Consider the following 13483-nt stretch of genomic DNA (forward strand, 5'->3'; position numbering starts at 1 on the left):
TGAGAAGTGATTAGGTCATGACAGTGGAGCCCTCATGAATGAAATCAGTGTCCTTAATGAAAGGGACCCCAGAGAGAGCTCATTCATCACATGAGGACACAGGAAAGACATCTAGCTGTCTCTGAGCTAGGAAGGCAGATCCTTACCACACACTTGATGTGCAGGTGCCTTGACTTGGACTTTCCAGCCTCCAGAACGATGATAAACAATTTTTTGTTGTTTCTAAGCCACCCAGTCTGTGGTCTTTTGCCACAGCAGCCCAAATGGACTAAAACATCCCCTCCCTCCCCAATCTAATGATGGCAATCTTGAAGCATCAAGATGAAATAGGAAGGCTACAATCTTAACTTATCTTTGTGGCAGGGCTGAAAATAAATGGGGCTCTGCCATTCAGAAGCTTTTAAAATGGCATTTCTACTACTTGAAGTCTGAAAGAAGCAAGCTTTACAAATCCTTTTCAAAGTTTGACATTGTCATTTTTTTTTATTATTATAAAAAGCCAATTCTTTCCTACTCTTTGGATTCTGAAAACAATAGATACTCTCCATATTTTTCAGGCTTCAAGTATCTTGACACACTCTACTGTCTGTCCTTTCAGTTTGCAAATAAACCAGACAGTTCTTACTGTCTGAGCTCATCTCTTTTTACTTTAGTTAAAAGCAGTCAGTAATAATCAATGCACATTTCTAATATTGTTTTCCAACCCCATTTTCAAAGCCACAAACTCAATAAAACCTTAGCTGAATACCAAAAGGGATACTTTTACTAAGTATTGGGTTGGCCAAAAAGTTTGTTTGGGTTTTTCTGTAACATCCTCCTGAATGTTTGGCCAATCCAATACTTTGCTACTGAACAGCATGGAGCTATTATGATTTATATATTCATATTCTGACAGGAAACAGATCTCTGGACCAGAAAACAGACCATTTACAGAGCATCATGTGTTGGTTTCCCATGCACATTTTTCCACAGGGTGATGTGTACCTATGTATGCAGTAGTGTTGCACAGTAGAAAAGGAACCCCCAAATGATGTCAGTTCTTATATAGAGCTGCTAACACAATTCCCCACCTTCCCTTCTGGAAATAAAGACCTTATCTTTTGCTCTAGAAAGTAAGCAGAAATTCTCTAGGAGCGGGAAAAAAAAATGGCATCACTCAATTTATTATTCTGGAATGTGAGCACATGTCTACAGGGGTAAAGGAAGAGAGCAGGGCAGAGAAGGTATAGAAATGCTCTACATTGTGGTTTGTCTATTTCCTTTGCTCAGAAGGCCCAGACAATACACAAACATTGAGTAATACACAGAGAATTGTCTTCCATTAGGTTCTCCATCTTTCTAATATCTCCTATCATCTTCCTCAGTGACCACTATTCTGACCCCTAAACCAAAGCCTTGAATTCCAGGTTTTATTTATGGCTACAATCAACTTCAATGTATCACTTTCTATTAGTTAAGGGAATTATAGCTGTTCTAAAAAAGAAAGTGAGAAAAATCTGCTGCTCAACTAAACAGACATTTTTTGCTCATATAAATTCAAAATACATAGGAATGGGGTAGTGCCTCAATTCCATGAAGTATCCAGGCATCCAATAAGATGATAGAGTCTGTCATCTTTGCCACAAGGATTCCAAGGTATAGATATCAAAATATAGCACGGTGTTGGGGGAAAACAAAGAATTGTTTATGGGAGAATATTTGGTCTGGGCATGAAGATACTACACAAGATATCCAGACACATACACTGAACAGAAGTAAGTCACATTACCATACCTAACCTCAAGAAAACTTGGAAAATGTTTGAGAATAAGAAGTGGGTTTGCTTAACATCCAGCCAGTCTATGAGGCATTTCTATCTCTGCTTCCACATTTACCTTATTCTAAGTGATTGTCAACATCATTTCTCAGCAAAAATATAAGACCAAACTTCCTAGTGTGTGATTTCTCACACCCAAGAAATATTTGTTTTTAATTTCCAATTGAGTTAGTTTCATCAAATAATAAAGCTTTTGACAGATGAGGATACTGTTATTTTTCTACATAATTAACCATTCTAATGGATTGTTTTTCTAGTCTCTTAATATGATTTTTCTAGTTTCTTAATGTAATTACCCTCTCATCAACCTCTGGTTTTCCCTGCAAGACCATGAGGCTAATTTTAAAGTATTTTAATGATTTTCTATAAGATTAGGACTACTTTATATATATATATTTTGTATATATACTATACATGTATATACTTTGTATAGTTCTATATCTTTATTTCTCTCAATGATATTTTAAGTTAATACTTGACTATAAAATGTGTTTAAATGTACAAAAAATACATTTAAAAAATCTAGGTACATATATAAATATATTTAAGAACATAGGAAATGGCCACAAATACAGATATCCCTAGTTTCTCAGCTACTGAAGATCCTGTACTGAACACAGACTCAACATATTTTTGTCATTCCCAATACTGTAATTGGAAGAAATGGCATTACTCAGATGATTAACCCTTGGATTGCTTGAACAGATGAATTAAGGAGGGAACAAAAGGCACGTGGTGACTGCACAGGAAGCTTATCTAAGTTGGTGGCATAGGGACTTCCCTGGCAGTCCAGTGGTTAAGACTGCGCTTCCACTGCAGGGGGGGGGGCGGGTAGGAGGCAGGGTGAGTTCGATCCCTGGTCAAGGAACTAGGAACACGCAAGCCGCGTGGTGTAGCCCACCCCCCCAAAAAAAAAATTAAGCTGGTTGCATAGATATTCTGGGCGGGCTGGAAAGTAGAGAAAAGCGGTCTTGTTCCCTCCAGGGATGCTGTCCAGTCCAGCCTAGATGTGCAGTCTGGGCAGACACAGGTAGCCCCATCAGTCATGCACCAGCTTCTCCACTCTGCTTTCTAAGTGTCCAAAACAATGTAGTAGAAAATAGGAAAAATAATTGTTAAAAGCTACTAAATATTTTTCTGACTTACAAAACAGTACCTTAGTTCTTTAGTGGAAGTATACAAATGCTTACTTGAATTATTAAAAAGTAATACACATTACACCTAAATAGAATGTGGTATTCTGGATAGGATCCTGAAACAAAGAACATTAGACAAAAGCTAACGAATTCTGAATAAAAAGCATACTTCAGTTAATAACAATGCATGATATTGGTTTATTATTTGTAACAAGTATACCATACTAATACGTCAATAATAGGGGAAACAGAAGGTAAGATATGTGGAGACTTTGTTATCCTCTCAATCTCAGTAAATTTAAAACTGTTCTAAAAAATAAAGTTTATTTTTTTAAAAAAATTATATACCAACTATTATATAGAGTTGGCAAACACCTGCCCATGAATCTCACTCTCGGCCAAATGTAGCACAGCCAAAATTTTAATATATCATGATCATGACTGATAGTGACAATACTTAGTTAGGATCATCATCAGCGCCATTGCTGTCGTAGTCACAGTAGAAGAAAGAAAGTAGAACTAATGGTAAGTCACACCTGAGAACTCCATCAAGAGTGAAAATACTGTCAATACTGACTGGCTAGTGATTCTTCCTATAGATTCTTCCAGTCAAAGAATTTGAACATCACCCTGATACTTCAGCCTAAGAATTATTTGCTGTTTCAAATAGAGTCCTGGGTGATAAAGACATATCAAATCAAATTTCAGTATGAGGGAGAAAAAAAGCAATACTCTAGTGAAAAAAACAATTTCAGAATGAGGAAACCTCACAACTTTTTCCCCCTCATCTTTAAGAATAACAGCTAGTTAGAGCAGCTAGTTAAAACTAAGAGCAAACATCTTAAGCATGTGCATAAAAATACTGAAGGAGGATCAGCTCAGTGCTTTGTGACCACCTAGAGGGGTGGGATAGGGAGGGTGGGAGGGAAGGAGACGCAAGAGGGAAGAGATATGGGGACATATGTATATGTATAGCTGATTCACTTTGTTATACAGCAGAAACTAACACACCATTGTAAAGCAATTATACTCCAATAAAGATGTAAATAAATAAATAAATAAATGGAAAAAAAAATACTGAAGGAGGAATCCCATTAGCACTACCTATTCCACTGCCTGCCTTGCTTCTTATGAATAAGCTGTTACGAATATATGTAGCAGATAGAGCAGGTGTGAGATGGCAGAGTAGGAATACAGTTACAAATATGGGTGTTCTCAACAGGAAGATGTTCTAGGAGAGAAAATTGCAAACTTTTACCATGGAATGCCTGGTTTCCTTGTTTAACTAGGCTTTTCTTAGTTCACCCCCAAGTCTTAGCAGTTTGCTTGTACTATAACTGCTTAGGCGAAACACAGCTATAAGATAATGCCCATCAAGGACTTTATTTTAAAATATATATTACAAGAAAATTATAGTGGGAGTAGTCATTTTAGGAACCATTCAGGTTTATACTTTACCCTCTGGCATCAAGCTCTGTACGTGCTTCATCCGCGGCCTGTTAACCTAATCGAGTTCACGAGAAGTTTCTGTGACTAGTTCCCATTCATGCAAAGGACTTCCTACCTCAAGCACTTAGGTCTCTTCCTGAAGGTGTTTTTGGTCTAGAGGGATGGACTGGAAGTTCAAGGGGGAAATTTAACACCCTCTGTAGTCACCTTCAAAAATGAGAAAGGATAAATAGTCCAGCAATACCGAGCATCAACTGCCCAGGACAATTAGCCAGACAGGTTAATGAGTAACCTACCCATTAACTAAAACTTTTTTTCTTCCTTTCCTGTCCATCTCTCTCTCATCAGTGCTTTTTTCATAGGATTACTACCTAAATAAACTCATTGAACCATAATCCTTGCTTCAGGGTCTATTTCTTGTAAGATATGAACTTAGATATGTCTGTACTCCTTAAAGGGGATAAGAAGTTTCAGACTTTTAAATATCATTGCAATGTATGTTCTAATTCTGAATATAACATTTTATATAGAATTGACATAAGAATCATCTATCAGGAAAAAGAAATCAATACAAAAACTATGGTGACATTGACAAAGACCTTGGAATATTAATTCTAATTTCAAAGAGAGTATTTGGTCTGTCCTTAACATATACCAGTTCTCCAAATCTATTCTATTATTCTTTGTTTAAACAATTATTCAAGATATATGAAGACAGAAAGGAAGGTTTTAATAAGGATATTTCAAGTTTCCCCACCTTTGAACAGAGGGAAAAATCCACAAAAAAAGTAAATTCAAATGTTATTGGTGTTCTTGTTATATACATATAGGAAAGCATATTTTATGGAAACAAATGATATATTTCTATTGATCATATCTTATTTGAAGGATTATGTGAAAAATTAAAAAACTAAAGGTAAAGTTATATTAATAATCAATATTATATTCTTCTATCTTTCTCTATTATCAATGATAATGTTTATCCCATCTATAAAATACTTTTACAGTTACCACCCACATTTTGCAGTTTATACATAGATTTGGTATTTGTAACATGAGAAAAATAATCATAGGGAAACTTACATTATTGAAGGAACAGTGGACGGTATGAGGTTAGGTTGGAAACAAAAGGAGTAGTAACTTCCAGTGAGGATCAGCATTTTCACAAAATCTCTGGAAAATGATAAGTTTCTGCATATTTCTCTTCCTAAATGTAACAGATTTCACATTGCTGTGTCCAAAGGAAAAAATAAGAGCCCAAACACAAAGTATGGTGAAGTAGAGCTGGGGCACAGACTGACCTAACTGGTAGCTGACTACAGAGTCATTCCTTATACCAATGACAACATAGAAAATGGTTTCTAAGTATTAGGTGGGCAAGGACTGATTTAGTATTATCTGTGTCAGGAAGATCTCATGAGGTATTCATGGGAGAAATTAGGACAAAGAAATGGTAACCTTTTATCACATAGAATTTTGTGGTAGTACAATACAAATAATAAAATAAAATGTCTGAACCTGTTTGCTTCTCATGTTCTGACTGATGTAACTGGAAAACTGAGGAAGTCAATAACTCAGCTCATTCACTGCTTGTGGATGGATGCTAGTTATCAGAAGCAGCAAGAGCTCACCTGAAAATGGAAATATGGAAAAAACAACGTGTAACGTAGGGTTAAGTTTGCCGACTCTGTTATTTTCTCTATTATTCCCCTTTCCCATCGCTGTCTTATACTTAGGAATATTATGAGTTCTGGGACATAAAGACTGAAGAGTAATACTGTAACTCAATTCCTCTTATTTTCAGTGATTCCTGGGAAAAAGGAAATCTAAACAAACCTAGTCAACATGCTAAAAAGATGTCCTTGTAGACACACAAACAGGTATATAGCATGAAGTAGAGAGTTCTTATTTATGACATGCTAGTTGGCAGACTAGATAGACTCTCTCTAGGTTGCTTATGGTAATTAAACTTGGAACTGGAGATTCTGAGGAGTTGAAATTCTTGCCTCGATAAAGGATAAAGGTATTCCATAACCAAATGGCTTACCCTGTGAAGCAATATCAGCACATACATTATTCCAAACTTATGTCACATGTTAAGTCTGAAACCAAGAAGCATCCTAATGCTGTAGAGAAAGGAACTTTAAAGTGGAGCTACACAGCAGAGTCTCAGATTTCTCCAAGTGAAATTTTCACCTGTTGCCTATCTCATTATTAAATTTGGCACTGGTTTCCGTAATAAGATCTATGACTCATGTGAGCCTTATTTGACAGTTCTTCATATGATCATATTCTAGTTTTAGCAGTTTTTGTTCTATTCTATTAGAATAGGATACTTGGGACTTCATAATTCTTGGTCTAAATGGACATCTTTTAATTATTTGCTGATAGAAAGATCTTGGGTGCTGAAAAATTTATCTAGGTATTTTTCTAGGTAAATTTTAAATACCATGATATTAAAATTAAATGACTAAGATAACATGTAAAGTAAAGCAGTGTTAGAGTAATGAGAGAATAGGACATGATGGACAGGTCAAGAAAGAACTGTCTAAAATAGTTATTTGGCTGAAATTCTGAATAAGTTGAATAATTAAGCAATGTATCTTTCCAGCAATAGAATACTAGGCAGAGAGGAGAGGACTCATCAACTGAGGTGGAAAGGAGTTTGTTGTGTGTGTTAGAGGCATAAAAAAATGTTAGTGTCTTAGATTGAGTTTCCTGAAAAGCAAACGCTAAGACAAAGGCTTTTCAATTTAGTAAGTTTAATTTCGGAAGTGATCCATTGGTCAAGAGTGGAGGTCAGGAAAAGTGAAACAGGCAAGTAGAGAAAGCTAATTCAAGGGTGTTATCAAGACGATCACTGTGAAAAATTATGGTTCAGTCATACTAGGGAGTCTCTTACGAACATGTTAAATGGATCTCAGAATTTTCCACAAAGGAACTCAGAAGAGGCAATTTAATACATCAGCACCCATGTCTCATTGGTCAAGATTCACTCCTACGGATTAACTCCTTCATATTTCTGGGTTTGCCAGTTCTCAGAATGGCAAACACTTTCTACATGGACGCAGAAGAGAAGCCTGTAAGATTTACCTGTAGCAAATATTAGGCATGTATTCTAGTTCTACTTGGGTACAGATGGTCATTGAAGCAATGGCATGAGTACAAAGGTGGGCTGGGGAAGGACTGGGATAGGAGGTAAGAAGTGTTCTATACACTCCACCCTTTGTACTCATCAGCTTAAGTCCATGGTGTGTTAACTTTGCTACATTCCAGAGCCTTCCAGATATTGGCTGGCTTCATTACCTATGAAATATTCCATGACCACAGTTGAGTGAAACAAGCTTGTTAAAACTGGGTTCGAAGACCATACTTAATATTCACCTCTCTTCCACCACCCATTTTAGAGTTTTCACATTTTTCCAGCACTTGAACATGTCTATATTTCTGGCAAAGTGGGGTGGTTCTGACCTTTTTAATAAAGGAGTTGGAGTGTTCAGTTGCTTTAAACTTGTTATCACTGGTCATGAAGCACCCATGAACACCCTCGGGGATGCCTTGGGACCCAGACATACTTCTTCCTGCCACCATTGTACAGGAACCATCTCAGTATCTTGTTAAGGTAGTTAAGGCTCTATTTTAATGGTAGAATTTTCAGACTTTCATCTTGAAACTGGGTGATAGATCTCAATTTGTACTATGGCAGCTGTGTTAGATATATGTTCAGCAGCTCTCAATTTTTTATTATAGAAGTCAATTAATACTCTAGTTAGCTCACCATCTACCTCAGTATTAGGAATATAATGATCTATTAGTCATGACTATAGATCCTTATGAATAAAGGCAACTGGTTAAATATCTCATCTTGATGTTCTTATGACAGCTCCCTTGAGATGATCCCTGATGATAAATATTGACCCCTTAGCCTCTTCAATTTCAGAATCCATCCCCAGTGGTACCAGGAAGCCCAGTCCCATGGCAAATCTGCTAATGTCAACCTTGGCCTAAAGAAGGAAGCAACAATGAGCTGTTCAGACATGTCAGTGTCTTCCTTAGCAGTTCAATTCTTACTGTTAGTGAAATAAATAGTCTGAGATTTCTCATGGAACTTATTTCAGTAGTGGATGACTTGATCTCACATATTGGACTCCTTCTGCATTGCTCACCCACCCGAGTCTTCTGACACTGTTCTAACTACTTTATTTCATTCACCTTATAGCATCATTCTTTCCAAGATTTAAAAAGCAATTCTAAACAGTCTCCAGGTGTCCCTGAAAGAACATTTAAACACTGAGCCACAAGAGTACCCTCATGTCAACAGAAGCCATGTATTTTGTAGTCCTCTTCCAAACCCAACTTCCCAATACACCCCCCAACATGTACTCCCCAACATTTTCTAGTACTTATTCATCAGATATTTTAGTTATTTGTGTGTATTTGTCTTTCTCCTCCTGGATAAATTACCGTATTAATTTGCCTTTGCTTGGTTTCTCCTGTCCCTACTTACAGATGAGGATACAGTGAGAGAAAATTAACTCAAACACTGACTAATCCAGCATCATCTTGCAAGGCACCCAAACCAGATGAGGTCTCCACTGGAGCTCTAAGTGAGGAAAAGACTTAGCATGGAGGAGGGGGCTGCTTCTTCCTAAAAAGATATTTAAGATAAATGTACAAATTCAGAATCATCAGGCTTCCTCACCTAATTGCCCACACCCTGGGTCTCCAGGTCTTTCTTTTCTTCAAATTTGGTCCCTTCTTCGGCATAGGGAGACCCACGGAGGCTGTTCACTCTATCCTTTGTAATTCAAAGGATTACAGTTTAAATCCTGTAATTTAAATCCTGGGGCTGATTTTCATCAATGTCTTCTGTTCTACCAGAGGATTGATAGGTGGCTGATTTAAACCTGTCATTTTTTTGTCCCCTGGGCTTCTAAAATAGATGTTGATGAAGGTTGGCTAATTGTATAGCCCTTAATATTATTATTGCTCACATATTGATAAAGTGTGCTGTATTGTACAAACCAATGCATCATGTTCTATCTGTACCAAATTCCAATCCACTTCTTACAAAAAAAACTTAGTAATTATAATGCTACAGTTAGCACCTAATTAGGGAATCATAGAATATCACTCACCTAAACAAAAAGGGCTACTACTGTTACTAATTGTTTTAGTGTTACCCTAAAAAAAGAGTCCTGATAAAAGGGTTAGCATGCAGGTGGAATAGGAGTGAGAGGCAAGGAAAAGTGTCACAGTGACTCGGTGAAGGAGGGAAAGCCAATCCAAGGATGAATGAGTAATTTTGTTCTTCATAATGGGGTAACTGAGGCATAATCCATCTAGGATCCTCTGAGGAGTAGTATAAAATATACTTTAGGGTTGTCCAATAAGGGCTAGAAGAAAGGAATACTTAATTATAAACATCAGTCTCCACTGGTCACAGGTTATGGCATAAGTCTAGGATGTTTATAGTATCCCTTTATCATTATTTATGTAATAACCTCTTCATCCCTGAAAACTTTACTTGCTTTGAAATTTGTTCTGTCTGAAATAGCTATAGCTACTCCTGCTTTCTTTTGATTGGTGTTAGCATAGTATATTTTTCTCCTTCCAGTTACTTTAAGTCTGTATGTGATTTTAAAGTGGGTTTCTTGTAGGCAACATATAGTTCAGTCTTATTTTCTTATCCATTCTGAAAAATCTGTCTTAACTGGTATATTTAGACCATTGATGTTCAAAATAATTACTGACATTGTTGGATTAATATCTACCATATTTGTTACTGTTTCTATTTGTTGCCCTTGCTCTTTGTTCCTTTCTTTGTCTTCCACTATTTTTCAGCCTTTGTAGTTTTAATTGAGCATTTTATATGATCTTATCTTCTCCCCTTTATTAGCATATCAGTTATACTCTATTTTATAATGGTTGACCTAGAGTTTGCAATACACATTTACAGCTAATCCAAGTCTACTTTTGAACACTATACCACTTCATAGTAGTTTAAGTACCTTATATCAAAATAATTCTAGTTTTCCTCCTGTCCCTTGTATCACTGCTGTCATTCATTTCACTTATATACAATAGGTATATAAACACATGTAAGGTACATACACACATAAACCTAATTGAATATACACTGCTGCCATTATTTTGTGCTGTTATCTATTTAGATCCATTAAGAAAAAAGTTTTTGTTATCTTTACTTATTCCTCCTTCACTGGACATGATGTACTAAGTAAAAGAAACTGCTGTAAAGAGCCCTTTAGTAATGTAGTAGTAAGGTGGAAGAAGGAAGAGAAAACATTCTATAGTTCTCTAATTGGGATTCAGTCTTTTAAGGAGATTATGCCTCTGAACAGTGAACTTCACAGATGTTTCTCAGTTTTTTTTTTTCCCTTCATTAGGTGAGACAAGATTCCTAGGGTAGGCTGAAGTTGACTATTTCCCTTTCCCCAGGTCAGTTAGTCTCTAATAAAACCCCTTTATGTTAAGCTCTGGTTAACTAGTTTCTCCCGATGGCAAACCTAGATAAGAATAGAGGGCTCTGGCATATTTCAAAATAGTTCCCTTTCCTCTCCTCCTGTGGCATGCAAGAGGGGATTTGCCCCCAGTATTTATTATGAGAACCTGGTAAACTCCTGGAGATAAATTTCACAAAACTGTGGGCACCCCCTATGATTGGGTCCCCTGGAGTTTGTAACTCTCATTTGTCTGCCCCAAGCCCTCAGAAACTCACCAATTACAGTTCTGGTTTGCCTATGCCAGCACTTATCCCCACAGCTGGTTTTAGTCATGAGTCTGCTGTGTATTTATCCCAGTCTCTCAAATCTTGGGGACACTGGTTTGTCTTTAATTTTCTTCTCTTATGGATTCAAGAAGAGTTGCTGATTTTTTTTTTTCAATCCGTTCAGCATTATACTTGTTCTTATGATGGAATGGTGATTGTCCAAGCTTGTTACATGTGGATCCAGAAATCAGAATTCCAAATGGACTTTAGATTTTATTTGAAGTTTTTGGGGAAGGCATTTTTGGGGTGATGTCAACAGGAAAGTGACACAATTTATATTCTTAAAATATGACTCCGGGTGGAGAATAAAAAGTGGCAGCAAGGAGACCAACAGAAGGCTGCCTAAGTCGCCCAAACAAGAGTGGACGACTAGTGGCACCAGTGGAGGTAGTGAAGAGCCACTTAATGTGATGTGAATTTTGGAAGTAGGGCCAACGTGTGGTGTGGAGAGAAAGTAAGTTCGTAACAGTGACCCTGAGGTGGTTTTCTTTTTTTCTCCCTCAATTAACCAAATGGATGTTGGAGTGATTTACTAGTACGTAGAAGACTGGCAGGCATATGGGAATGTTGAATTTGAATTTTCTTTTTAGGCCTGTGAAGGATGCTTATTTCACCGACATTCAAGTGCAAATGTAAGGTGAAAAGTTGTATACAAAAATAAAGCTTCAGGAGAAATTGGAATTCGCTATATGAATTCAAGAAGAGTCAATAAATAGATCTTACTTGAAGTTATGGGAATTTGGTATCACTAGAAAGTAGTAAGTACAGGGAGTAAAGAAAATTTCTGAAAATATATTCTTGAAGAATCTTAGTGTTTATGGGTTGGAAGAAATACTAATAAAAGAATGATAGAAGGAGTCAGTGTATTTGATGGAAAAGCAGAAAGCTTCCCTATCTCAGAAACCAAGAAAGTGCTTAATGAGGCGGCACCAATCAACTTTTTCGAATATTGTTGAAAGGCGTCAAATTTACTGTAGGAATTTAAAAAATGACAAGATTGACAAGAGTGATTTCCGTGGTTTGACCCTGATGAATGTTTAATTGCAGAGGTCAAGAGAGAATGAGAGAAGCATCAATAGAGATGGTGAATATATATGTGTGTATGTCTATGCCTTAGAGACAGGGACATACATATTGCTCACAATTCTCATTTAGTAAGTAAGGACAAGCATTCACATTATTTTAAATTTTATTAGTATAAGCATCAAGTTAAGTAGTGATAGAAATGAGCCAATAAAGAATTTAAATATGTTATGGCAGGAGGGATAGGTGACAAATACCAAGACATGGATTAGGCATGATGAGATGAGATCCAGTGAACAAACAGGGGGAGTGACTTTAGATGGAAGAAAGAGCAATGCATCCATTGTAACAGAAGGCAAAGAATGGATGTGTCTACAGATTCAGGTAAATTGGCACGGTCGGGAATTCACTTCTAATTGTTTCTGTATTCTCAGTAAGATAACGTGACCTTTGAGTGAGCGGGGAAGTGAAGAAATTTGAGAAGTTCTGATTGGCTAAGTGAATTAGTCAGGAAATGTAATAATCTTGGCAAACGATCCTGAGGGTACACCTGATGTTTGTGTTCACAAATTCAAAGTGAGACAAGTCCTTATGATTGTGGGTACTGCATGTGTATAGCTCCATTCAAATGCAGCAACATAGTTACCAGTTTATGGAGAAACGCATTTATCCAGGTTTGGGGTTTGCTCAGGTGAAGGACAGAAGATTGATGTTATCTGAGAGATAGTAATTATATTTATATACCACAAAATCTAAGCTGGGTAATAAGGGGAGGGTGAAGAGTGGGAAAAGGTGATAGAGTGAATGCAACAAAGTTCAAGACGAGGTCAAATTTTGTTCTATTTTTCATAAGTGCGTGAATTAAAAGAAATAGGCTAGAAATACAGAAATTGTAATTCATAGCAGAAAATCATTAATCTAAACTTCTGGAGGACTGCGATAACTGGCAATGATAAACACTGAAGCATGGGAACACTAGAGTGTGGAGTGTGGAAGAAGAAAAATTTTATGACTGATGAAAGAACAAGGAATTGGAAAGCTAGAGAGTTGGTATGGCAGGTATGTGAAGGAGACTTGATGTATTGCATTTCCTATCTTCTTTGTGGCTATATGTGCTCATAGAAAACAATGAAAGTATTCCTGTTAAAAAGAACAAGAAGAAATACTGCTTTCTGTAATCTTCGATGCTAGATTCGAAGAGTGGGTATACATTCATTCTTAAAGATGTGGAGTCTCTTTCTCCAGTGTATAATCTGTGACGTTTATGTG

This window comes from Balaenoptera musculus, chromosome 4 (assembly GCF_009873245.2).
Source record: "Balaenoptera musculus isolate JJ_BM4_2016_0621 chromosome 4, mBalMus1.pri.v3, whole genome shotgun sequence".
In the NCBI taxonomy this organism is placed as follows: domain Eukaryota; kingdom Metazoa; phylum Chordata; class Mammalia; order Artiodactyla; family Balaenopteridae; genus Balaenoptera; species Balaenoptera musculus.